A 27,055-nucleotide genomic window follows, 5' to 3' on the forward strand; every position below is an offset into this window, starting at 1 on the left:
CATGGAATGCTCAAAGAAACATATTTCCTCTTTAGAGGTCATGCTGACAAGGGACACTTCATAAATAATACAAATGCCATGAGAATCGTGAGGCTGGAGGCAGAATTGGATTCATTTTTGCATTAAGACCTGGAAAAAATGAAAGCAAGGAAAGATCAACTAGTCATCAAAAACATTTTATAAATGCTCATTACAAAAAGGAGGGGAAAGCTGTGCAAATTGAGATGATATGTTCACCTCAAATCACAGAGCCCAAACCCAACCCTGTTGTTATGAATCTTTTATCAAATGGGACAAATATTGAACAGCTGGGGATTACTGCATGCTGCTGCTAAGAATGAAACCCTATGATTTTTTTCAGCCTTCTCCCCCCAACAGACAAAACCATCTGTCACTTTATTCAACAACAAAAAAATGGAATAGTATGGGCAACCGTAGCCTCTGACTGAACAATAAATAACTGTGCAGAATGTAAAGAAATAGGGCTACAACCATGATTTAAACACCATTATTATATGGCCCATAGTGACATCAGCAAGGATGGAATTGTTGAGGGCATTAAAGTGAAATCCCATTCTGAGTGGAATAAGAGGGATGGAATGGGTGGAGGAAGAGCTGGCAAAGTCCCAATAGCAAAAGAGCTATTGGCCACTGATGGCTGCTAGGAAGGAGACAAAAAGCCTGACACCCTTTCTGGGCTTTCATGGGACTGCATGCATATGGAACATGGACATACATGCATGCACAACAGCCATATGCAAACAGTAAAAATAAATGATTATATTTTAAAAAGAAAAAAAAAAAAACACTGATTGCTCTTTCAGAGAATCTGGATTATATTCCTAGCACCTACATGGTAGCTAACAACCATCCATAATTCTTGTTCCATGGATTCCAGTGCTCTCTTCTGGCCTCTGCAGACACAAGGTGTGCACATGTTACACAAATACACAGTGCATACATTGTCAAACACCAGTGCATTTAAAATAAACATGGTTATATAGGAATATTTATTATCAGAAGTAACCAACAAGGTGGCTGCTTTTTCTAGTCCGGTGCTGTTTCTTGCACCATGGGCTATAATTTGAGTTTGCATGTTTTTTGCATGTCTAGGACTCCACAACCGCAAACATTAATGAGTAGCCCACTGTATTTAAGGCATTTAAATATATCTCAGAAAAAAAAAATCCCTGGATACCTAAATCAACTGTCTCTCCAGGCACTCTGAACCAGAGCCAATTTACTGTCCTTTCCACATGGGTGAGCCAACCGATTTTGTAAAGCCTTTTTTGTAAAATCGGTCAAGTAAAACTTATTCCCTAAAATTTACTTTCTAATGAGTTGTTAGGGCATCACGGGTTGCTTTTAACAGGCACTTTGCAAAAAAAGAGACTCAAGAAAGGGGAATGCATGCTTTTCTTGTAACACTGTGTTAATAATCCCGAATGGAATGGGAAGCTAGACCTTGTGTAGAGGAAAGTATTGCAACAAGATTTGTTCACCTAAGCTTCAGCTATTGCTGGGATAGTGGTACGTTCGGTTGCCAGAAGACAGTACCTTTTGGAATCCACAGTGGCCACCGACAGTCCCAGGATTTGCTGAGGGGGAGGAGGTAGACGGACTCCCTGTTCCTGAGCAGTGACTCACAGCAACAGGATAGAGAAAAAGACCAAGGTCTGCCCAAAGCTTGTGGTCAGAGAAGTTGACCCTGGCTCTCAGACTTGGCTCTTCACGGTCCCGGGTGACTATTCATTCGATATCAATGAATGTATTAGTTATCCCTACATTTATTATTCATGCAGCTTTAGTGGAATTAGGGATGAAAAGCCTCAGGCCATCAGAGCCTCAGCAGCTTTGGAGCTCCAGCCACAGCTGAGAAGCATTAATGGTTGGTCCTGATCATTCTTGATGGCCCTCAAGGGTAAACCCTTTCAGCATTTGATACATTTCCTTCGTTACTCCCCATGATGTCATCAAATCCATCACTAGAACTCTCCTTGCAAAGGTCTGTTACTCTTGCTAAGTAGTAAGTTGACATTGGAAATGAGTCTTGACCTGTCCATAATGATCTCAAGCCTCCTTCATGGCAGAGACAGACAGATATAATGAGTAGCACTTGTGGCTTCTTCCTCCTCCTCCTCCTTTTCCTGAGGATGCCCTGAGCAAGTGTGCTTTTCCTCAGCCAAGAAGATAATGGAACTGCACTTAGAATATGAGAGGACTTTCCTGCCCTGAAATCATCTAAGTGGATCATTTAGTGAAAAGGATCCAGGTAAGAGACAGTTGCCTTGTCCTTGGCTCTCTGGAAAATGTTCCAGTTGTGCCTGGGTGAAATCCTTCACTGATATTGGATGCCAAGTACACCACTCTCCATCTTCCTGAAGGGCTTAAGCTATAGCCTTCTGCCAAGACTACCCCACTAGAGAGAGCAAAGTTCACATACTACACATGGTCTGCAAATATGTGGCCTTTGGTTTTCCTTTAACTTGAGAGTGGTATAGAGTGCATAAGGGTATAGAGTGCATAAGGTATAGAGTGGTATAGAGTGCATAAGGGTATAGAGTGCATAAGAGCTAACAGTTCTCCCCAGTGAGAATGGTAATGATATTTTAAGGGCATCAGAATGATTTGAAGATGGTGTGCTTTTAGATTACATATATATGTCATATATTATTTAGGTCTCCATTATTAATTCACATCCTACACAAATATGAGTATATAGTTGCTTCAGAATAAAATGTTTCTTAAAAAAAAAAACCTGAATCTTTCTTTGTCTGCTGCTCATTTCCTATTTGAAAGCACAACCCACTATATCTGACAAAATTAATCTTTTTTTTTTTTTACAGCATTGAGTGTTGTTGGAAATGTCACCCTCCTTAACATCCCAAGAAGAAATTAATTAGAATTTAACTTGTAATATGTTTAACTTGTAAAGTAAATGGTACATATATCATCTCTGTGCAAACAAACAATGCCCTCTTGAGTCTGGCTACTTTGGGGAGGATATTCATCACTTGCTAAGTAAGAGAGACAAAACAGCAGTTCTATCAGGACTCTACTAAGTCAGGCAAAAGCAGAGAATCAGTCCTCAGTGTCCCTAACTCTGGGAGAGGACAGTGTTTAAAACCCCACTTTGGCTGCAAATCACATCTGGCTTTCTTGGTTTGTTTAAAAGCCATGCTTGTGAGTTTAGAATACTATATTTTAAACCCAAATATACGTCGTGCTTAAATGAACTGTTAACTGGGCTTGATCCAGATGGTACCTATATTCAAGGATATATCAGGTCCTTCCTCCTAAGAGCACCTAAGGAGCCATTTTAATGTGATATCTAACTCTCTAAATTTGGTGTCTGTCTTTAAAGACTTTCCTAATGACTGGCTTAGGCCATCTATACTCAAGTGAATTCCGCAGTGTTTCAGGGAACAAGGAAATCAAAACTGACCAATTTAAGAGATGTGGAGGGGCACTATTGATTTTTTAAAATGCAATTTTAAAGGATTTTCTGACAGTTTTAGTGGTAGTTGGAAGAATGTCAAATTTACCTTTTATTAGAAGGATGGATTAAATGCAAGAGGCCAGAGGAAGGCTGCTTTCCTGTTCCCAAACCCACCTCAAGCTGTATGCTGCAACCTTTTCTTAACTGGAGTCAGCTTAAGTATTCAAGACAGAACAGCTTGCCTTCGTCATCATTTTCTCTGTTTTCCTTAGTTGAAATGCTGCACAAGATAAAATAAAACATAATTTAAACTGTTCAGAACCAATGAGGTTCGGCAATTGAGTACATTAGCACAGAGCTTTGATTCTATTTTCTTATTATTTATTTATTATTTATTTATTATTTCTGCCACGGAAGCTGCTTGATTCTGCGTTCCAGCTGTTCTGCTCTCAGGGCTCAGCTTCTGTTAATGAAGTGGATGCCGTGCCAAATACGAGACTGTCGGTAGGAGAGAGGAAATATAGAAGCTGTATTTTCCAAATAGGAAAGTATAATTACTTTGATGTAGCTTAATAAAGGCATGCCATTAATTTTCATCGCAGATTCTACTAAATACCGTTGACTGGTCAAAACTGCAGATCCTGCCATCCCCACTCACCTGTCCGACTACTTACTGTGCGTTAGATTCTAAAACCACAGAGAGGGTAACTGGCGCATGCCTGAGAGTAGGGCATGCTCTCCTATACTGTAGTGTTTCTCCATACAGTGGCCAGTCGCGCGTGGTTTCGTTGGTATTATGTTGTGCTTTATGTCCTTATAAGGTGGAGGCTAAGCATGCTATGAATTTTACAGCTGTAGCATCCTCTCCATGAGCAAACCAAAAATAGCACCATACCCCCTAACTTCTTACGGCTGGGCTTATTTGGAGCTTTAATATTTTCAGAGCAAGTCAGCCACCTACCACAGTAAAAATAGCTCTCATATTCCATGTGGTGCGAATGGGGGACTCACCAATATTTAATGGGCTTAGTTAGGGCACTCCGAGTCTTTTCTCCCAATTAAACTCAAGAATAGCCTAGCTTGCAAAATTAAAGAATTTCACGAAAGAAATACGAAACACCAACTGCTCTAAATAAAAGAAATCCTGCTTGATAACTCATTTCACATGAAGATAATGAGATCTGGGATCTTTTTTATGGTTTCCTTAGGTTTGAAGGTCAGAAATATTTCTGTTACCCAGTGATTTCCACGGCTCATTAACAGAAATATGTGGTCCTTTCGGCTAGACTGTTTTCCTTTGATTATCACATGAAGAGTATATACTCTCCATAAAAGATGATTTATTATAATTTGGAAATAATAGCGTTTTTTTTTCAAACAGGAGATACAGTAGTATGCGAATCCTACAAGGTATCCAGAAGAGCGGGGACATTATCATAGGCAGCTCTCATATCCTGTGCTGCTTCCCTCATTATTATTAACATTTTATGGTATCGTGGTGGATTGTTAAAACTAAGAGACTGACATTGGAATCTCAGCATCAACAGAGCCCTAGTTTCTTTCAGATGCCTGTCCCCCGTGAATGCTTATTTTCTCTTCCAGGGTCCCATACAGGAATGTAAGCCACACTTAGTTCTCAAGTCTCTCCAGTTCCCTCCAATCTGAACCATTCCTCGGCTGTTCTGATTTCCACTCTGGACAAAGGACCATGCAGAGCTTCTGTTGAACGTCCTCCAGTGTGAGAGGGGTCAGACCTTTACCTCATGGTTTTATCTGGGCCATCTGTTTGGGAGAGGACAACCACAGATATACTTTGCCACCTGATAGTGAGACATAGATGGTCTCCAACATGATCTTTTCAATGGCGCTAACTCTTGCAACTGGTTTAAGGCCAGGTTTACAGATATCTCTAACTTAAAAACTCCTTGACTTTCCTACCTGTTGTCTGAGATCAAGTGACCAAGTTTAATCTACATTCAGTGGAGATGGAGGGCGCGGAGGACAAATTTCACCGCCAGGATGGGAGGATTATCCATATATATAATTTTGATTTCATTCATACAAAAGTTAATTCTCTCACATTTATTTATTCAATTAGTTATTTATATCAGTATGACACATTGGTATTTACTTTGGCTTGTCATTCAATACCCTGTTATTTATTTTATGGCTCAAATCACCAAGTGTTGGTTTTATTTCAGCTTTAAATTGGCTCCTTTACACACCTCATCCCCACCCCTTTATCTTATTTCCATATCTTATCCATGCTTACCCTTTTGTCCCATCACTAAAACCAGTTATGTCTTCAAGGGTGCATAATTGTATCTAAGGCCAGTATTAAGCCACTACATACGCTCACATATGTTCATCTTAGTTGTATCTAAAAGGCCCTCACACAGAAAAGGCTGGGTTATATATAGATACTTAATGCCCCACATTAACAATTACATTTAACAATTAACAATATAATTAACTATGTATGCACATACCACACACATATATGTGTGTTTGTATGTCATATGATGTGTCTGACTTCATTCTGGTAACACAGTGCTCATTCTGGATTTTAACTTAACTTAAAATGCTTTTCTTCAGCAAAATAAATACTGCCTCAACTCTAGCACATGTGAACAATTCCAAATTAATATATACCCCAATGAGAAACAAATTTACCAGTTAGAGAAAAACACACATTCACACATACACACACACACACAATTGTGAACACGCATGCATATGTACAGACAGACACATACATGGTGTGTGCACACTAACTCTTTTTGTGTGTATGTAGATGCATACATGTACACACTCATACACACACAAACACATACACACATAGATGCATGCATGCATGCACACATACACATTATCCATGTGTGTGTGTGTGTGTGTGTATGTGTGTATGCATGCGCTTTTGTGTGTTGGCATAGCTATTAGGTTTATAATTCTAATCAAAACACCTTTTTCTAGTGTTCCATGGGTCAGACAACATTTCTGTCTATTGATTTATGTGAGATTATTGGAGGCTTTCTGTATACCAGGAAATTCATTTTTCATAGCCCATATTCCATTCCGGAATTCCAAACATCCTGCTTGATTTGGTTTTTTGATTTCACGAACATTTTCCACAGTCAGTATGATGGTTGAATCAGAGTGGACCCTATAGTCTCATCTATTTAAATGCTGAGTCATCAAGGAATGACACTACTGGAGATGAATTAGGAGGTATGACCTTGTTGTAAGAAGCATATCATATGGTCTCCAGAAGGTCACATCAAACCCAGTGGCTCTCAATCTTCCTACTGTCTGCAGATCCTGATATAGAACTCTCAGCTGCTTCTTCAGCACGATGTCTGCTTTGGTGCTATCATGACGAGCATGGTCCAAATCTCTGAAACTATAAGCAAGCCCCAATTAAATGCTTCCTTTTTATTCAGCATTGGCATGGCCATGATGTCTTTTCCCAGCAACAGAATCCTGCCAAGACACTGTTTCTTTTTTTTTTTTTCTTTTTAAAGATTTATTTATTATATGTAAGTACACTGTAGCTGTCTTCAGACACTCCAGAAGAGGGCGCCAGATCTCATTACGGATGGTTGTGAGCCACCATGTGGTTGCTGGGATTTGAACTCTGGACCTTTGGAAGAGCAGTCGGGTGCTCTTACCCACTGAGCCNATTACGGATGGTTGTGAGCCACCATGTGGTTGCTGGGATTTGAACTCTGGACCTTTGGAAGAGCAGTCGGGTGCTCTTACCCACTGAGCCATATCACCAGCCCAAGACACTGTTTCTTTTGTGATTTGGAGTTTACAACTGGGCACACACACAAGATTATGGACCCACCACCTAAACGTTTGACCCATGCTTTCTTCAGTCACTCACTAGTTCCCACCAAACCTTTGAAATCTCTTGTGTAGTTCTCCAAACATCTAATTGTCTCCAAATTCATAGTTTTATTTATTGTGTTTTATGTATATGCGTGTTTTGCCTAAATGTATGTGGGTGCACCACATGTGTGCAGTGCCCACAGAGATCAGAAGAGGGCTTCTGATCCCCTGGATCTGGAGTTATAAATGCTTGTGAGCCACCATGTGGATCCTAGGAACCTAGTTCCAGTTCTCTTAAACAAGTGCTCTCAACCATGGAGCACCCCTCCAGCAGGTGAATGCCACAGGAATGTAATCGCATAGCATATACTCTTAACAGCCTGATGTACTCTTATCAGACATTTGAGAGTTAGCTGATTTTGCATGAATTATCAGCTCATTCATTTTCTTCCCTAGGCAATATTCCATCTAAGTCCCAGTCTATGACAATTCACGTACTCTTCATTTCTTGACATTCATTCCTTATGTTGAGCTTTAGCAGCTATGAAGCAAGTTATCATATGCAGTCCCACAGTGATGGATAGTTTGTGGAGGTCATTTTCCTTTTTCCTCCTTTTCTTTTTGCTTTTGTTCTGATGACAGCCTATCTCCATGCTACACAGGTTTGTCTTGTGACCCTCCTGCTCCAGCCTCCTCAATCAGAAAGCCAAGTAATCCTTTAAAGGGCTACTGTTTCAGGTGTTCAGCTCTGCCTAACTTTATAGGAAGCTCTTAAAGAACCAGGAGTCAATTATCTTTCACCAACTCACCATCAGTAGGGCAAAAATTGGTGGGTTTTATTTTTTTTTGTTGTTGTTCTTATTCTGCTTACACACCAACATTTTTCAATGTTTTAGGGGCTAAGTCATTGCAAGAGGTGGATGGTAATTCCACTATGGAGGTTCCCAAAGGACATGTGATAACTAAGTGTTAGAATGTATTCACTGTCCACTTCTCTTCTTTTGTATTTTTTTCAAACTTCATGGGTTTCTTTCCTTATATTTTAATTTTAGTGAAGGCCAAACTGCTAACTTTCATTCCTGGATCATAAAGTTTTATCACTAAACACAAGTCACCCAAATTTTCTCTGATGCTTTATCCTAAATGTCTTATACTTATAATTTTATATTTGCACTGGGAACTGTGGTACATTTTGTAAGATAACTTCCTTACAAGATGAGAGATATGTGCATGTATTCAGTTTTTAAAGGTTAGTTCTTTGATAATTTGGTACAATACGTTTTGATTATATTCATCTCCTGCCCCAACTCTTTCCTGATTGGCTGGGAGTGGAAGGCTAGTCATTCAGGCATGGTGTGCTGAAGACAACTGCCTTTCTTTATTGAATTATGTGTGTCCTTGTGTTAGAAAGCAGCTGATTGCATCTGTATGTCGGCTTTGTGTAAGACCTCAGCATCGAACTTCTCCTCAATACCCCTCTGTTTTGCCAGTTCTGCCTGTTTTAGTCCTTGTCTTTGTCCTTGCTCTTTTTCAGAAGTATTTAATTACTCTGAAGATACAATCACTTTTATACTTTTTTATTCTCCGGAAAGTAAAATATATACATAGTCATAAGGCTTTAATAAGAAAACACATTTATTTTTAAACAATTTCCTGCATCTTTCTTAAGTCATATTTAGTATATGTCTTTTGCTGCAAAAAAGTAGTATTAGATAATTTGTATTAATTTTAGATAAAGCAAATTGGCATACAAGGAAAAAGACCAGAAAAGAAGAAGAAAGACATGGAAGAAATAATAAGAGACAAATTCCCCAGGAAGATGTCATGACCCTTCATACATGTGTACTTAATAATCAGATGTCACAGCAGGAACCAAACACTGACAAAATTGTGTGTAGGAAACCCACTAGGATAGTCAGTGATTTTTATCACTCCTTTCAGTAGCTGATAGATCAAGAAAGTAGAAAATCAGTAACTATAGAGTTGACACAATAGGGCTATCAATCATTTTGATCTAATTGACACTTATAACACACTACATTCCCAAACTGCAAAATACATATTCTCATGACAGTCACTTGGAACATTCACCAAGCTCCTAGGCTATAATGCCCACTATCAACCTGTAAAATAACCAGAAACCCTGTGCTATGACATGATGAGATTAGATTACAAAAAATAAATTAAAAAAAGGTAACTGGAAAAATTCCAAATATTTGATGATTAAAAACAAAGAAAAACATACTTCTATATAACCCATGAGTCAGAGAAGTCTCAAATGACAGTGAGATTATTTCAGATGTATAGTGACAATAAAAATACAGCATGACAGTTGGAAAGACACAAAAATGCAGTGCTTAAAGGCAAATCTTTAGCATTAAATAAATGCAGCAGAAAAAGATAGGGCTGAAATGAATGCATCAGCCACTTCCATCCTTGAAACTTCAGAGAAAGAAGAGTAATGTTAAGTCTAAAACAAAAAGAAGAAAATGCATGGGAAAAAAAAAAAAGGAGACAGGCACCAATGACTCTGGAGGCAAACACAAAGAGAACCAGCAAAAGCAAGAGCTAAGCTTTGAAAACGATTCTTTAAATAGAAAAAAAACCACTAGGCATGTGTTCTGTTTCACTGTCAAAATGGCCCCCCAAAGCCCATGTGGCTTGGGTCCCTGCTGTGATCTTAATGGTAGGTAGTAGAATCCTTAAGAGGTGGATGGAGTCTCCTTTAAAGGTGATCAAATCAGGAAGGTGTGACCTTAAAGCAGATAGTTGTACTTTGTTCCTTTCTCTCTTCTTTTCCAGGCAACCATGAGGTTAACAGGCCAACTCTTCAACATGACCTCTTCATGGTGCACTGTGTGGCCACAGGTTCATAGCACAAGGCCCAACTAATCACAGTATGGTACCTTGAAACTCTGAGCAGTAACAAGCTTCTTCCTCTTTTTAAGATAATTAACTCATGTATTTGGTGGCAGCCACAGAAAAGTGACTGATGTTTTAGGCTAGTCAAAAGAAGAGGAAAGGAGCTGAGAGGGGAAAGAGAAAGATGGAAAGGAGGGAGCAGTGGGAGGGAGGGCAGGGGAGAGGAGAGGGGTGATGAGCATTGCAACTTACAGGGCTCATTGTTATTGATTCTGTAGATATTACCAGCATAAAAGAAGAAAATTATGGACAATTCTCTACCCCAAATTCCATAAATTAGATGAAATGAGCCAATTCCAGGGAAACAACAAGCTATTGAAATTTGTCAGATAAGAAAGAGATAATCTGAAGAGGCCTGAATCTATTAAAGAGATTGAATCAATAATTAATTACTCTGAAGAAGAAAAAGAAAGCATCAGGTCCAGATGTTTCTCTGACAACTTTCCAAACATTTAAGGAAGAAATTAAGCCAATTCTTCATAATAGAAATGGAAGCAGAGACATCACTCTGTAATTGATTCTGTAAGGATAACATTACCCCACTAACAAAACCAAATAAAACATTACAAGAAAGGAAAACTACAGATCAATTTGCTTTAGGAATATAGATATGAAAGATACCCTACAATATTAGCCATAGTAATATGAAAATAGATAGAAAGATTATATCAGACAGAAGAAGTGGCTCAGCTATTAAGAGCACTGGCTGCTCTTCCAGAAGACCTAGGTTCAATTCTTAGCACCTACTTAGTGGCTTACAACCATTTGTAATCTTGTTCCAGGCCATTCAACTCCCTATTCTGCCCTCCATGAGTACCAGGCACATATTCAGCCTATAGGCAAACAAGCATTCACATATGTAAAATAAAAACAAATCTTAAAAAACAAAGCTATTATAAAAGATTATACCACAAGTATGTAAAATTTTATACAAGAAAGACATGATTTTGAAAACTCAAACATCAACGTTAGGGTTGGAGAGATGGTCCTGTGGTTAGAGTGCACACTGGCTAGAGAATGCATTGTAATAGAAATAGATGAGAGAAAAATAAGGCACATTACTTCCATGAAAGAAAGCTAGCTAAAATCACACTTTCTAAGGGGAGCAGACCTGCACTAGAACTGGCATGATTTAGTGATATGAAGCAGTGTTTTTCAAAGGATTTCAACTATCCAGATACACAGAAAGTAGTTTTCTTTTGTCCATTTTGTCATTGTTGGTGGAATGTATGGATGGACAGAGCCATTACTGACCCCCTCCCTAGGCCTTTCTAGGTACTTGACATTGCCTCTCATCTAAAGGGCATTATTCTCTCCAGGGACCTTACCTGTCTGCCCAAAATTGGTTCCTTCATATCTGGAGCAGTATAGGGGCCCATGAGAAGAACAGAGACTAGCAAAGGGTGTAGCCTAGTTTAACAGATGACATATGGGTGAAAGTAAGAAATCTTTGTTCTGATCATAACTGCGAAGCCATGAGATTTAGGTATTGGCTGTGTCTTAGTCATATTTTATTGCTATGAAAAGACACCATGACCATAGCAACTCTTATAAAGGGAAACATTTAATTGAGGCTGGCTTACAGTTTCAAAGTTTTAGTCTATTTTCATCATGAGGGGAAAACATGACAGTATGCAGAAAGACGTAGTACTGATGGAGCTGAGAGTTCTACATCTTGATTTTCAGGTAGAAGAATGAGACCATGCCCATACTAGGCATAGCTTGAGCATATGAGACCTCAAACCCCACCCTGACAATGATACATTTCCTCCAACTAAGCCATACCTCCTAATGGTGTGGCTTCGTACCGGCCAAGCATTCAAACATTGGAGTCTGGGGAGGGGCGGGGAGTCATACTTATTCAAAGCACCACAGGCTGACTGTGTTTGGCAATTATTTCTTAATACATTTTTTTCTTGCTTGCTTGCTCACAAGATTGTCTCTCTAACCAAGTACTTTTAGCTGCCTCTGTGTAGTCTATCTGACTTGAACCTAGAATCTTGCTCAATGGACACCCCATTGAGTTCCTACACACCCTTATACCTGCTCTGTGGAGCTCTTATCCTCTTCTTAACTCTCCTCTCAATAGCTGTAGTGACAAATATGTTCACTTGGGTCTCTTCTATTCTAGTCTCCATCTCCTCATGTATAGTTAATTTTGGTTGTCGCCCTGCACAAAACACAAGTCCAAGTGGATCAAAGACCTCAACGTAAAACTGGATACACTAAATCTGATAGAAGAGAAAGTATGGAATATCCTTAACAGATTGGCAAAGAAGACAGTGCCCTTAAACAGCCCAGGCATTAATATTAATTAACCATAATTAAGATTAATTAATTAATATGAATTAATAAATTAAGATTAATTAAAAACTTTGAATATCTTAGGGTTTTGTTGCTGTGAAGAGACACAATGAAAACATTTAATTGGGGCTGGCTTACAGTTTCAGATGTTCAATTCATTATCATCATGGCAGGAAGCATGGCAGTGTACAGGCAGACATGGTGCTAGAGGGGCAAGAGTTCTACATCTTGATCAGTCAGGAGGAGATGATCTTGCACACTGAATGCAGCTTGAGCTTATATATGAGATTTTAAAACCCATATCCATAGTGGCACAATTCCTCCAACAAGGCCGCACGTATCCCAAAATGGCCACACCTCCTAATAGTGCCAAACACATTCAAACACATGAATCTATGAGGGCCAAACTTACTCAAACCACCACATTCCACTTCCTGGCCCCTATAGGCTTGAAGCCATAACATAATGCTAAAATGCATTTAGCCCAATGTCAAAAGTCCCCATAGTTTCTCAGGGTTTCAACAATGTTTAAAAGTAGGAAGTTCAAAGTCTCCTCTGAGATTCATGCAATCTCTTAACTGCAATCTCCTATAAAATCAAAATTAAAAAACAGATCACATACTTTCATCATCAGAGGATATAATTACTATCCCAAAACATGGGGAGTGGAGCATGGTGAGAAAATACTGGACCAAAGCAAGACTGAAAACCAGTTGGACAAACTCCAAACTCAATCTCTATGTCTGATGTAAAAATGCTTTTCATATCTCTAACTTATTTCATCTTGGTTGGCTGCAGTATCCTTTTGTTTTGTTTTTTTTTTCTCTTGGGCTGTTTCCACTCCCTGTTAACACCTTTCCTTGGCAGGTATCCCATGTCTCTGTCATCTCTAACCTCTTGTGGTCTCCAAGGTGACTCAGGATTCACTTTCATAGCTTCTGCAACACAACTTCTGCTGCTGCTGTTCTTGGTGGTCATCCCATGGTACCAGCATCTCCAAAACAATGGGGTCTTCTGCTTCAACTGGTCTGTAGTTTCACCATAGATTGTCATAGGCTCTCTGAATAGTGCCGAGCCTCAACTTCTTTGCATGTCCCCTTCAGTCCTGGGCCATCAACTGTAATTGAGACTGCACCTTTACCAGTGGCCTCACTTGGACTTTCACAGTGCCAAGCCTCAACTGCTCTCCATGACCCCTTCCTGCCTTCATGCCACCAGGGTGATTCTTACACATTACCAAGTCTGGCAGCCAGCACAATATCTATATCTGGCTTCATGCATTCAGAAAACATTTCCAAGAAATTTTCACATCAGTGATGCTGGTCTCTTTTTAATCACCATTAATTTCTTTGCTCCAGATAATCAACATTAATTGTCCTAATAACCCCTTCTATTCTTGATTCTATTGCTAGAGCCATGTAGCTGAAGCCGAAGCTGCCAAGCTCTGCTGCTTGCCTACACTGGAGTAGGGATGGCCCCTTGTTTTATTACATCTTCTCAGCTTTCTGCTTTTGATGATTTTCTTCATTGCCTGTGCTTGGCTCTCCTAGAACTTGCTCTCTAGACTGGATTGACCTCAGAGATCTGCATGCCCCTGTCTCCCGAGTGCTGGAATTAAAGGCATGTATCACCACATCTAGTCCTTTAACTTTTCTTTACCTGGAACTTTCTCTGTACCAGGCCTTTCTTGAACTCAAGAGATCTACCAGCTGAAACACTCCACTCCTGGTAATAATTCTGTGTTAGTTAGACTTCTCTAAAGTTGCAAAACTAATGGAATATATATCCAGAAACTGGAAACAACCTAGATGTCCCTCAGCTGAAGAATGGATAAAGTTATCTTTTACACATTTACACAGTGGAGTATTACTTAGCCATCAACAGAAATGGCATCAAGAAATTTGCAGGCAAATGGATAAAACTTGAAAAGATCATCCTGAGTGAGGTAATCCAGACCTGGAAAGACAAACATATTATATATTCACTTATAAGTGAATATTAGTCATAAAGTATAGAATAACCATGCTACAAAACTCCCAAAGAAATTAAGTATCAAGGACAGCCCAAGGGGAAATTCTTGAATCTCACTGAGAAAAGGAAATAAATTAACACAGAAGGCAGATATATGGAAGGGACTAGGTGGGAGAGGGGGTGGGGATGGGAAAAGGTAGGATGAGGTATAGGGAGAAGAGAGAGAGGAGAGAGAGAGAGAGGGAGAGAGAGAGAGAGAGAGAGAGAGAGAGAGAGAGAGAGAGAGAGAGAGAGAGAGAGAGAGAATAAGTACCAGGAGAAACAACTATATAAGGGGGCTGGAATTTCTGGGACAAGCTAGAAATCTAGGACAATAGATACTCCCAGAAATCTATGAGAGTGACCATAGCTAAGACCCCTAGCAATGGGAGACATGGAACCTGAAACTGCCATCTCTGTAACCAAAGAATTAAAGGATTGGGACACCAACCCAGTCACATTTTTTCCTGCCTATAAGATGTGCAGGAGTAAAGTATGGAACAGAATTTGAGGGAAGGATCAACAATGACTGTCCCAGCTTGAGACCCATCCATGAGAGCAAGCCCACCTCTGAGACTATGAGACCCATCCCATGAGAGCGAGCCCACCTCTGAGACTATAAGTGATATTCTACTTTACTCGCAGACATGAGCCTAGCATTGTACACAGAGAGGCTTCACCAAGCAAGTGATAGGAACTAATGCAGAGACCCATAGCCAAACATTACGTGGATTTTGGAGAATCCTGCGAAAGAGAGGGAGGCCTCACCTTTTCTGAGAGAAGGGGAGAATGGGTTGGAGAAATGGAGTTGAGAGGTGGGGTCTGGGAGGAGAAGAGGGAATGGAAGCTGCAATTGAGATGTAAAATACATTAATAATAGTAATAATAATAATTAATAATAGATGATGAAGAAGAAGAAATTCCTAGAACTTTAGGGACACACATCTTTGGGTGTGTTTATGAGACTATTTGTAGACAGAATTATAATGGTAAATTTAATATAAACCTATGCAGTAAATTAATACAGAATATGTTTTTCTTTACTGTAGCTAGTTCCCCAATCATGATATAGAGAAACCAAAGTTTGTTTTCACCTTAAAGTATGATAACTAAACATGCTAGTCTAATCCTCCAATCCAATCTGGCTACCCCCAGCCAAAATCTCTGAGATGCATGCATTTTTGTACTGGTCTGGGTCTCTGGGCTGGGCTGGATATTTGTGTTTCAGGTATATTCTGCCTGATGTCTCTCTGGACCCCTTCTTCTATGGTGACTCTTCTCTCCTCTCTTTCTCTCCCCACTTCCCTGCCTGGCAGAAGTCCAGCCCTATCCTCTCTATTGCTGAGTTATTGGCTTTCTCAGTTTTCATTGACAAGGTAGGGGATAAATGATGAGCATTGTTTGCACAGACTTGAGACATGCGATTCTTGACATAAGCTTTACATTGCTGTGTTCCGATTGCAAAGGAGATATGAGGGCAGAGAAATCAGCATTTGAATAATACAAAGATAAACTTTACACAGTGCACAAAAACACTACACCTACACAGAATTTCAATGAAGTGATAAGACCTATCTTGAATATAGGTAACACTATCGCATGAACTAGAATCTTGAACTGAAAATAAAAGCTGGGGGTGGGGTTGAGCTGGGGGTGGTGGTGGGGGGGGGNGGTTTGGGGGGTGGGGTGAGAGTGGGGTGGGATTTGTGAGAATGGCAGCTGAGTACCAGCGTTCCCTTTTCGCTGCTTCCTGCCAGGATGTAAGCAAGCAGCCTCCTGATGGTATAGTAGGAAAGACACCATGGCTTACCTATCATTATGGATTCTCCCCAGAGCTGTGAGCCAAAGAAATCTCTCCCCTTTAGCTGCTCATAGCAGGCATTTTGTCACAGGGAGAACAAATGCAACTATAGACCTCCGCAGTGCTTTCCTATTGGTGAGAGATGAACATGTCTAATAAAAGATTTCAAATGTGCTACTCTCCAGTGTTAGTGGAGGGAAATACCAGGCGTGTTGCCCAGGACTGAGATTCCAGTGGAGAAGAGAGTACAAGAGCATGGGGAAACCCACCTTTCCCCTCTGCAGTATTTTTAAGCATCCATTAATGCTACTGAAGCTAAAGAAACCTCTGGGCTGATCTCTAGAGTATGGTGATGCTTAACTTCACTGATGATTCCAGTTGCTTGGACTAAAAGACAAAGTTATAGCATGATTTCAATGCCATAAGCATATTAGTATGTTATGTAATGGATCCTTGTTAGTATGGTTACTTTGGATAACCTTGAAATCAGCAGGAAGAGGGATGACCTGAGGCTTTGTCTGCCCACAGGTCATGGAACTACCTAGAAGAGTCTCCTATTCCTGATTAGTTGCCTTTTCCTAGGAAAAGAAAGCAGAGGAACTTTATTCTCTGCAAAGACAGAGAGGGGGGCAAGACAGGGAGACAAAGAGTGATACAGAGAGGCAAATAGAGAGGCAGAGAGACAGAGATGATAGATAGATAGATAGATAGATAGATAGATAGATAGATAGATAGATAGATAGATAGATATAGATAGATGAGAGAGACAGAGACAGAGAGATATAGAGATACAGAGATAGAGGATGGTGAACACAGGTTAAGGAAAAATGATTCTGACATATGTTAAAATAAGAATGATTTTATTCAAAGCTAATTTAATAGAACTAGCCTATTAGGAAAGAGTGATTCGACTCAACTTTCAGTACACAAAGAATACATGGAAACTGACAACTAACCAATATAGGGAGGCATTCTGCAGATGGAAAACCACCACAAATAAACAATAAGAGTAGGGGGATCTTAACAAAATGACCATGATGGGAATGTTCTTTGTCAACTTGATTTGGTTTAGAAATGCCTAGGACATTAGTATAATCTGGGTGTTGGAAATGGTGTTTCCAGAGATAAATACATTGTAAGAACTTTGACTTATTGAATTGATTCATTTGATGATATGTTCCCATATGGCAATATTATTGAGAGATGGTGAAAAACCAGAGGTATAGAAAAACCAGAGGTTAGAGGAAGTGGTTCCCTATGGTGTTTCCTTGGTGGTCATTGTTAGCTTTGCCCTCTTTCTGTGCCCTAATTTCTCTGTTTTTATGTAAACCTTGATATAGGACAATCTTCCACCCTATGAATCTACCACCATGATGTCCTACCAAAGTTCACAAGACTCAGTAAGCATTTCCTAAACCCTTTGAAACCACAAATCAAAATGGATGTTTTCCTATCAGATATTGTTTATATCAGATATTTTAAGCCCGATAATATAAAAGTAACTAACATATAACTAACTAAGATATAATTATACCTTAAAGACAGGAGGGAATGAATTCATCACATATGAAGGTGACAAAATATCAAAGGTAGAGAGATACTCATTTCATGGGCTTAGAGAATGAGAGATACAGGCTACACAAGGTCAAAACAGACATGGAAACTGAGGTCAAGCCTAATCAAGATGACCAAGAAGACAACTCAGAAAAATCAAAACAAAGTGTGGTCAAAGAGAGTGAGTGTCTTTGTCACGAGTCAAAGTTGGACTTGGCTTTGGTCTTGACACTGGTGTCGTAGCCTATTTGATAACCCATGGTCCCTTCTAGGACAAGGTTCTGCAACTGGAGGGGGGGACATGAGGATATCATGTATGAACAAAGGGAAGGAATAGCTTGCTATAAATGGCTGGAAATGGTGAAGGCAGTGACCATGCACACATGTAACCATTGGGGCTTTTCTATGTTCACCCCAGTCCCTGAATATTCACATGGAGGCTTATTTACTTATGAATTAATGCCTAGCTCTTAAGCTAGGCTTGTTCCCAACTAGCTTGTAACTCAATTCTCACATCTATACTAATCTAGGTTCTACCACATGGCTGTTTTCATCTCCTCAGTTTCATATATCTGGCTTCCTTCACATCTCTGTGGTGAATCTCCCAGGTCTGATTCTTTTCCATCATCCTCTCTCTCTTCTGGAAATCCCACCCACTTTCTCCTCTCTTGCTATAGGCCATTCAGCTCTTTATTGTCAGTGATGCTTTTACACAGTGCATACGAGATTATCCCTACACACAGCTCACTCAGCATCCCCCTTGTTGGCATCCTCTTCATCTCTACAACCCCTAGACCCCTAGACTTCTGCCTCCTTTCCACAGCCACCTCTGGCCAGCTTAACAGTGTCGTCTCCATTGGGTGATGGTGTTCCATGCTGCTCTTTGGCTGCTGCCCCCACAGCATTGGCTTCTAGTCAACTCCCTTCTGTTCTGTGATCCAGGCTGCCAGGAACCACAGTCAGTCTCATTTTAATTTTGACAGCCCTAGTTTATCATGTAAAGCACTCTTCTGTTAACTACTTCCTCTAGACCTTATATGCCAGCTGGTCATTTCCTGCCAGAAAAAAAAAACTGGTTTACAACACAAAGACTCATCAGTTTTGAAAGTTCAAAACACTTCCCGAATCTGTTACTTCTTGAGAAGCGATATCAGTCATGGTCAACTTGTCCTGTTCAGTCTCATTGTATGCCATCTCATTGTCTTGTTTATTCTTCTATGTATGCTTCATGGTAGAAACTCAGAAATTTTTTTTCTCATGAACAGAGTAATGAAATTACAACCGAACTTTGTGCTCTAGTTTACCTCTCATTGCTGTGATAAAACAACTTGGTTCGTGTGTGTAAGGTAGGTATGTGGCTTTCCTGTCCTGATTATAGTCCTTCATGGAGGATAGTCAGGGCAGGAACTTAATCAGGATTAGAAGAAGGAACAAGGAAGTGATGCTGCTCACTTGCTTGCTTCATCTGGCTTGCTCAGCTATCTTCTTTATACAACCCACTATCATCTGCCTCAAGGATGACGCTGCATTTAGTGGGCCAGGGCTGCCCCAGATCAGTTAGCAATTAATAGTATGTCCCATAGGCCAATCCAATTACAATGATTCCCCAATTGAGATTTCCCCAAACACATCTAGGTTTGAGTCAATATGACAAAATATAACCAAAACATATTGTTTATAGGAATTGTATGCTTGATAGGTTCAATCACACCCTTAGGATTTGGGGTAGAGCAATAATGATGCAATGTGTTGAAGAGCAAGTAATGCATTAAATAGAGCTTCTGACATCCATGTTCTTAAAATATTCTTCAATGAGAAGCCAGAGATAGACCCTGTCAGTTCACTCACATGAAGCTCCTCGGTCTTTAGCCAGCTGGGTAGCTTCTCTCACTTCATTTATCTTCCTTGAATTCCTTTCAGCTATTCTTTGCTCCTCATAACTTTAAATTATTTGTTGTTGCTTACAGACTGGCATTTTTCCATAACCCTATTTGCTGTGCCAAAACAAGGTGCTATAGACTGGCGAAGGCATGCTCCGGACTTTACAGAATCTGAGTGAAAAGCAACAGAATCTCTAGCATTGTAGAGAAAGGTCACTGAAAATATTCCTTCCATCTATCTGCTGTGCTCTCAAACATTATAGGATGGAAACACACCAAAAGAATGAAGTCAGGATGATATATCTGAAAGCTTTCCGGACAGGACCCAACCTACCATTGCAGGGTCAGACAGCTGGGTGACTGATTTCATTTGGTTCCTTTTGGTAGGAAACCCCAAGCATGTAAAGTCTTTGTAGGCTTTCTAAAGTTCTTTTATGTCTAACTTCCATTAAAACTGGAAAGTGCATACTTGTTCAAGATCTCTTACTAAGATAACATAAAAAATAATATAACATTTCATGGAGAAAGAAAACAGTGTATGTCATAGTTAGCTTCAACTGTCAAAATGACACAGCCTAGTGTTACCTGAGAAGGGCAATCTTTCCCTGAAAAGTGTGTCTCAGATGAAGAATTGCCTAGATTAGATTGGCTGTGGGTGCATCTGTGGGAGATTGTTATAGTTGATAATTGGCATAAGAGGGCCCAGCCCACTGTGGGTGGCAACATTCCCTGAGCAGTTGGTCCTAGGCTATATTACAAAATAGCTAAATATAAGCTGCATGAGGCATCAGGCATTATTCCTCCATGATTTCTGTTTCAAATTTCTGCTTGAGTTCTTGTTTTTAATCCCTCAGTGATGAACCATGATCTGGATGTGAGTGTGCAATACACCCTTGACACCCCTAAGTTGCTTTTGGTCAGCATGTCTTCTCACAACAACAGAAAGGAATAAAGATCCATGTTTATGTAGGTGGGTTGATTTAATATGTGTCAAGTGCCATCATTTTAGAATTATAATAAGAAGTATGTGTATACATGTGTGCTTGTACACAATCCTAAGTACATATACACAGCACACAGGGTACATATTTCATCCCCTATATCCAAAGTTATCCCATTTACAGCTCCATATCTTTTGCCACCTCATTTCAAGCTAACCATTCTGAAATGATGTCCCTATCACCAGTCTTCTTTTCTCAATTTGACTCTGATTTTGGATTTTTATGTTAGATTTTTAAAAAGAAAGGAAGAAAGGAAGAAAAAAGAAAGAAAGAAAAAGAAAAGGAAAGAAAGAAAAGAAAAAAATTAAGAGAACTGAAAGTAAGAGAGAAAATAAGGAAATGAAGGTAATCCATGCAATACCTAAATCATCTGTTGATCTTTAAGGAAAGCAGCAGCATCTCTATATTAAAGCCCTTAATAGCACGGACCAAATGACATTGGTGTAGGGAAGGAATTACGTATGGTGAGGACAGGCTAAATAAAGAGATGGGTGGTAGCGTATATGTGTTGCATACATTCCTCAAAGATAAAAGTCAGAAGTGAGAAACCACAACACTTGGGAAAACTGTATGGGAATTTGAACAATTCCTATACTTGTTTTGGTTGAAAATCCATAAAGCAGCTGATTTGCAAAGATTCTTAACCATATTTCCAGTGGGACCGCGCCATTGCAATGGATCTCTTTTATTTATGTGAGGAAGTCAAACTTATCCAATACTTACTCCTTTGCTTGTAACCCTTTCCCTGTTGTCCCAAAACGGAACTTCCCTTCACACCATTTTTTTTTAACACTACTGTCTGTTATCCTAGGCGTTACTCTATTATGACTCTATTATGTCTAGGATAAAGAGATTCAGATAGGATGTCAAGATGTGACACATACGTCCATTCTTTTCACATTTATATGTGAGAAGTTGGTGGTTCTTTGCTGTGATAATATACAGTGAGGGGTAGTTCTACAATTAAATTGGTGTGCTTATTAATCTCTACTATATGATATAATTTATGATATAAAGGGGCATAATTTCAGTTTACACAGCCTATATCATAGCATCATTATCTTTGTGTTTGTGCGTGTGCTCGTGTGCATCTAGATATGCACTCTTACACAGGTCACAGGTGTGTGTGTGTGTGTGTGTGTGTGTGTAGGGCAGTGGCCAATCTCAAGAATGGGTTCCTCAGGTTCAGAGATGGCCCATTCTGTGTGATGATATGAGTTCTCTCAGTGGAACATGGGGCTCATGGGTTAAGGTGGTCTGGTTGCCAGCAATCCTCAGACATCTTTCTATTGCTGCTTCCCCAGCTCAAGGGTCAGAAGCACACAGCATGGTCAACACTTCATACAGGTAGCAAGGCTTCAACTAGGGGCCTCATGGCTCTGCTGCAAACACATTAAAAGCTGAGCTGTCTCCCTAATGTTTTTTTCATTTTCTCTTCTCTTTATTTCTTTTCTATGAGAATTAGGAAAAGAAAGACATTGAAAGCATAAATACAGCGATGAATACAGATCGAATTGCAATTAGCTTTGAGAGCAAAATAAAAACCAAATAGTTATCGCATTCAAATTAAAATGTAAAAGTATGAAAATTTGATCCCACCAAATCTATGACAATTTATGCATACATTATGGTTTAATAAAAATTAATAATAGACTATATTAGCATATTGTAATTAGCTTTATAATTAAGGATCTTGTATGCAAATAATAGAAGAAATTGACTATATATCAACTCAATGGAAAGCAACCACTAATTCATCATTTTCAAAATGTGTTTGTAGTTTCCCAAAATAGAGACATAAATATCAGATGAAGTTCGAAGCAATTGATTGGAGATGTGTGATTTATTCTTACCAAATATTGTCATTCTGTGTAAAGCATTTTAAACTCATGTTTCTCTCCACATAACCACAGTGCTGGCTCTTGCTTCCACACCTACTTCCTGTAAGATGCTTCTAGAGTTGTGACATCTGTTGCATTTCATTGTTTCAAGCCAAATACACTGAAAGGTCTGTCACAGAAACTAAAGGAAGTTTGTATGGCATGAAATAATGTTTATGTCCTCTTTTGAAATCTGGTCACTTTTCATATTTTATGTAATAGACCTACCATGTTTATTGGAAGAGACACCTTCAGAAAAGTCCCCAATGAAATCAGTTACCATGTAATTGATACATAGAAGCAAGTGACCCAGAGGGAAGTCACCACTTTGTGGAGAAGTCCTGGGCTCTTTTATGACTGTGACTTTGACATTTTTATTATTAATAATAAATCCTTATATACTTCATCAGACAATTTAGGAGCTGTTTTGAATAGTTTCTCAAGCTACTATTTTCCATTTCAGTAAACATACACCTATATTTTTGTAATTTAATTGCCTTTTCTCATTTTAAAAAACAGAATCTGTCCAACTATGTCACTGAACCCAAGATGCTCCTGTCTCAGCCTTCTGAGTGGTAGGGTTATGAATCACACACAGCTTAACACTCTTCTTTTTATATTTTTCTCACAATTTAATTTTCTATCCCTACAAATTTAGGATCAAGTTTTAAATGAAGGTGACAATCAAGATTTCATTTTGAATATATTTACACAAACAGCAAGGTCAGTGGGTAAACATTATCTTAAAACATATAAAATAATAAAGAGCAACAATCTCTTTAATCTTTATATATAAAAAATATGTGATCCATGTCATAGCTACTGATGGAAAAACTTGAAAAACAGGTGGAGAGCCAAAAGTGAGACAGGAGATAAATCACTTGGCTTAGCACACAGTGTTGACTATCAAGGAGGAGCAGAGCTAATATTCACAATTGGCATTGAAAGTTCAAACCGTGGCTCCTCGTGTGCCTTTAGCCAACAAGACTGATCAGTCATACTTGTTTAGTGAATAAATAAAATGATTCCATGCCAATGTTTCATTTTCACTTCTTTGGCCAAGGTTTGACTATTGCCTCTCTTATGTCTTCTTTGTCAGTGTCATGGCCTTACATGAAACTGAAGTGGGGAACTGTTTGGACATGGAAAATATTAGGCAGGCCAGTGTCTACAGCTGAGAGCTTAGAATTAGTAAAAATATTCTAAGACGAGGTTGGTAACAAATTTAGCTAATATGCGGGGAGTTAGAGTAGGAATTGGGCCTGGTATGAAACTGATACCGGAGTGCATACAGTTATAACAGATTGTAAGTAACAAATTAGATGTGAGAATAGATATAACAAAGCTCTTGGTATAATCCTAATGATTTTCAGTGACTGGGTTCCATCTACCCTTAAGTTCACAGGGTGACAGTTGGTGTGTTAGAATGCTTGGATGAAATCTCCCTCTACCTAACCTATGGCCTTGGGATGACTCAACGCAGCCATTCCAACTGTGGACCTGGGGTATACACGGAACATGCATACATTGAGTACATTTTGTGTATCGAGACTTGAAAGACTTGGGATTATTTTTTCTCTCCAGCTTGGAAATCCTTATGATTCTTTGAGATCTCCTTGCTTAAAGTCAGTCAGTTTTATCTAGTATCTTAGATCTTCAATTGGCCATTTGAATTGACATTTATATGATGGCTAGATAGGGGATTAAAAAGTAGCAGGGAAGGGGGAAACAGCTTCTATGTGAAGAAAGTAGCCAGTGATGGGGCTGTGGACTATGGGAGAACTTGCTGTTCTGGACAGAGGACTGTCTTGGATGAAAGAGGGATGGTTTGCCCTCAGCAGGGAACAATACTTCTAGACAGGCAGACCATGAACTTCACAATCTATAACCAAGATAAAGAAAAAAATCAATGTCTCATCTGTGATCTTGAAAAAAATCAATTTCAAAATTAAAATGAAAAAGAAAAATATGCACATAAAGAAAGGGAAGCAACCATAACAAATGTTATTAAGCCTCAAGCACAGTGAACTGAGTGACCATCAGTTCTAGGTTGTCCTTTAAGGAAGCCCTTGGGCTGTTTGTGATATACATTTCTAATTTGGGTTGCTGGTGCTAGGTGTAATTAGGAAACGGGTGTTTTCTCCAAACTAACTGTTCTCAACATGTGTTTCTATAGAACACTGACTTTAAATATCCTGACCTGGATAGCAATTTTCAGGCCAGATTTCCTCAGCATATCCCAAGTACCAGCTGGAAAAATCCTCAGGTATTTACCATGGAAACAAGGCACTGCCCTTGGGCAGTTCTGTATTTTCTATTCCTACTGCCCCTTTCTCTCCCAACCACCTTGGGGGGCATTGATGGTTAAGAAGACCTCCATTACAGAAGATTCTACATCAAAGAATCTTCATGGATCTTTATGAGGCTTCAACAATATGGAACTCCTTTTTATGCCTTACCATCAAAGTAACTATGAAGGCCTTGATAGTAGAGAGGGTAAAATGGGCTCTAGATTCACTTAAGCAAAAAGCCTACAGTGATGACTTGGTGCAAGGTTTTATTTCTGGCTGAGGTTTTGTACAGAGAGAGTGAAAGACCAAAATCTGGTCCAAAGCTGACTAGGGATGGGAACAGGAGAATCCCTTCCTCCATCTGTGAGAAATGCTGCTGTGATCCGAGGTCATCTTAATTAATTTGTTTTGACCAGCCTGGTATTTCCTTGAACTATATCAAATGCCACATTAATTTTGACTTACTTCCCAGAAGCAGCTCTTGTCTAAAATAATCATGAAAGCCAAAAGATAACCCAAGTTCTGTCTTACAATCCTGAAAGATATGGATGCATTTTATGTTTTCCATTGAAATTGTAGAACACCCTGCTCCAAAGTTGTAGAACTAATTAGTTTTGAATTACCCATCATGCATTCCCCCATGGCATTCTACAGCCAGAGTGTATAGTCAAAGCCATGTGCCACAGCACCGTTTTCTCAGGTAGAGACTCTACAGAAGGGTTCTCTTTTCATGATTTCCATTAAAATATTTTCAGTCTCTAATATTATATAGATAATTCCAGATCAGTAAGTCTTTGGTTTAAATTATGTGCCATCTGCTAGGCACCCTGATGAAGTACCTTGCCATCCTGTCCCATCCTCTCTGGGATGAGAATTGTCCCTTTGTCTAGCTATTATACATCGGTTATATACTGATTATATACTCTACCAGCCTGTTTTGCAACTACCATCAGTTATGAGATCGACTGTTACCAGTGCTGTGATCAGTGACATAAACTGAAGTACCCTGCACAGGAGGATGGTGTTTCAAATGTTAATTCTTGCTGCACTATTTTCCAGGGAACCATTAGAAGATGGGGATCTATGTGGAAGAAGTAGACCAAGAGTGACAGAATTTTAAGCTTGTACCTAAACCCTGGGTCCTGACAGACTTTTTGCTGATCCACTGTGATGTGAATGGCCTATGTCACATGTCCCAGATGCCATGATATGAATCTCTCTGCTGTGCTTTCCCCATCATGATGAACTTAAACCCTGAACCCAAATATGTCTTCAACTTGCTTGTGTCTGTCAAGGATTATCATCATAGCAATGCAAAATGTATCAACCTATCAAGTAACGGTTATTGTACCTAGTAATGGTCCAATAATGATGCAATAGAGAGTTAAAATCTACCATGCCACCAATTCAGATGTGCCAAAGGAGAGTGGGAGAATACTTCCTTTAGGGGGAAAGGTCTCAAAACATATAAAACATTTACTTGTACCGGCAGGTACTTTCAGTGGTTCTGAAATGTCTCCGTCCATAAATCAGAGGAATGCCTATATTTGGAATTCAACTTTTTTTGATACATTACTTCTGCAAGTATGTGTAATGGAGGAAGGGATGTCTTTAAGGAAAGATTCTACTAATGGAGGTTTCAAAGAAGATGGCTGCTGTAAGCAAGCTAATTAGACATTCACTGCTAACAATCTTGACCTCAATTAGGTGAAGGATTCCTAATTAAATCCTTTCAGGCTTTTGTGTTAAATGGTAATTGAATGCCTAAAAGTTTCTCACAATTATATCATATTAACAAGAATGTATTTGCATTTTTAATGCTTTATTGATTTCCAATTCATTATAGAGCTGCTTATGTTATTTCACAGTGCCGTTGAAACCTTTGTAAACCTTTGTAAACTGTTCTTTGGTGTCCAGACACTTGGGTACAGGTTAGAAAAGTAGCAAAGTTTGTGACCCACTCTGGGCATTTGCAGTCTGCAGTAGTTTAGCTGCCTCTGCCCACAGCTGTCACCACCTCTTTAAACATTCATGAGCATGTGTGCAGGAAGAAGACTCAGGGAAGCTGGAGACACACAGTCTAGACCACGCTCTTGGCTGTTGGTAAATCTCATACTCTCATGAAGTGCCATCTCTTTTGAG

General features: G+C 39.4%; 1 long non-coding RNA gene across 1 annotated transcript; it reads left to right on the forward strand.

Moving 5' to 3' along the window:
- The first annotated feature begins 2,183 nt into the window (after positions 1–2,183).
- On the forward strand, positions 2,184–27,055 carry LOC110299584. The gene is made up of 4 exons (XR_002378481.2): positions 2,184–2,272; positions 23,281–23,345; positions 24,799–25,088; positions 25,973–27,055. It is a non-coding gene; the product is annotated as an uncharacterized LOC110299584 (long non-coding RNA).

Source organism: Mus caroli, chromosome 8 (assembly GCF_900094665.2).
Source record: "Mus caroli chromosome 8, CAROLI_EIJ_v1.1, whole genome shotgun sequence".
Taxonomy (NCBI): Eukaryota; Metazoa; Chordata; class Mammalia; order Rodentia; family Muridae; genus Mus; species Mus caroli.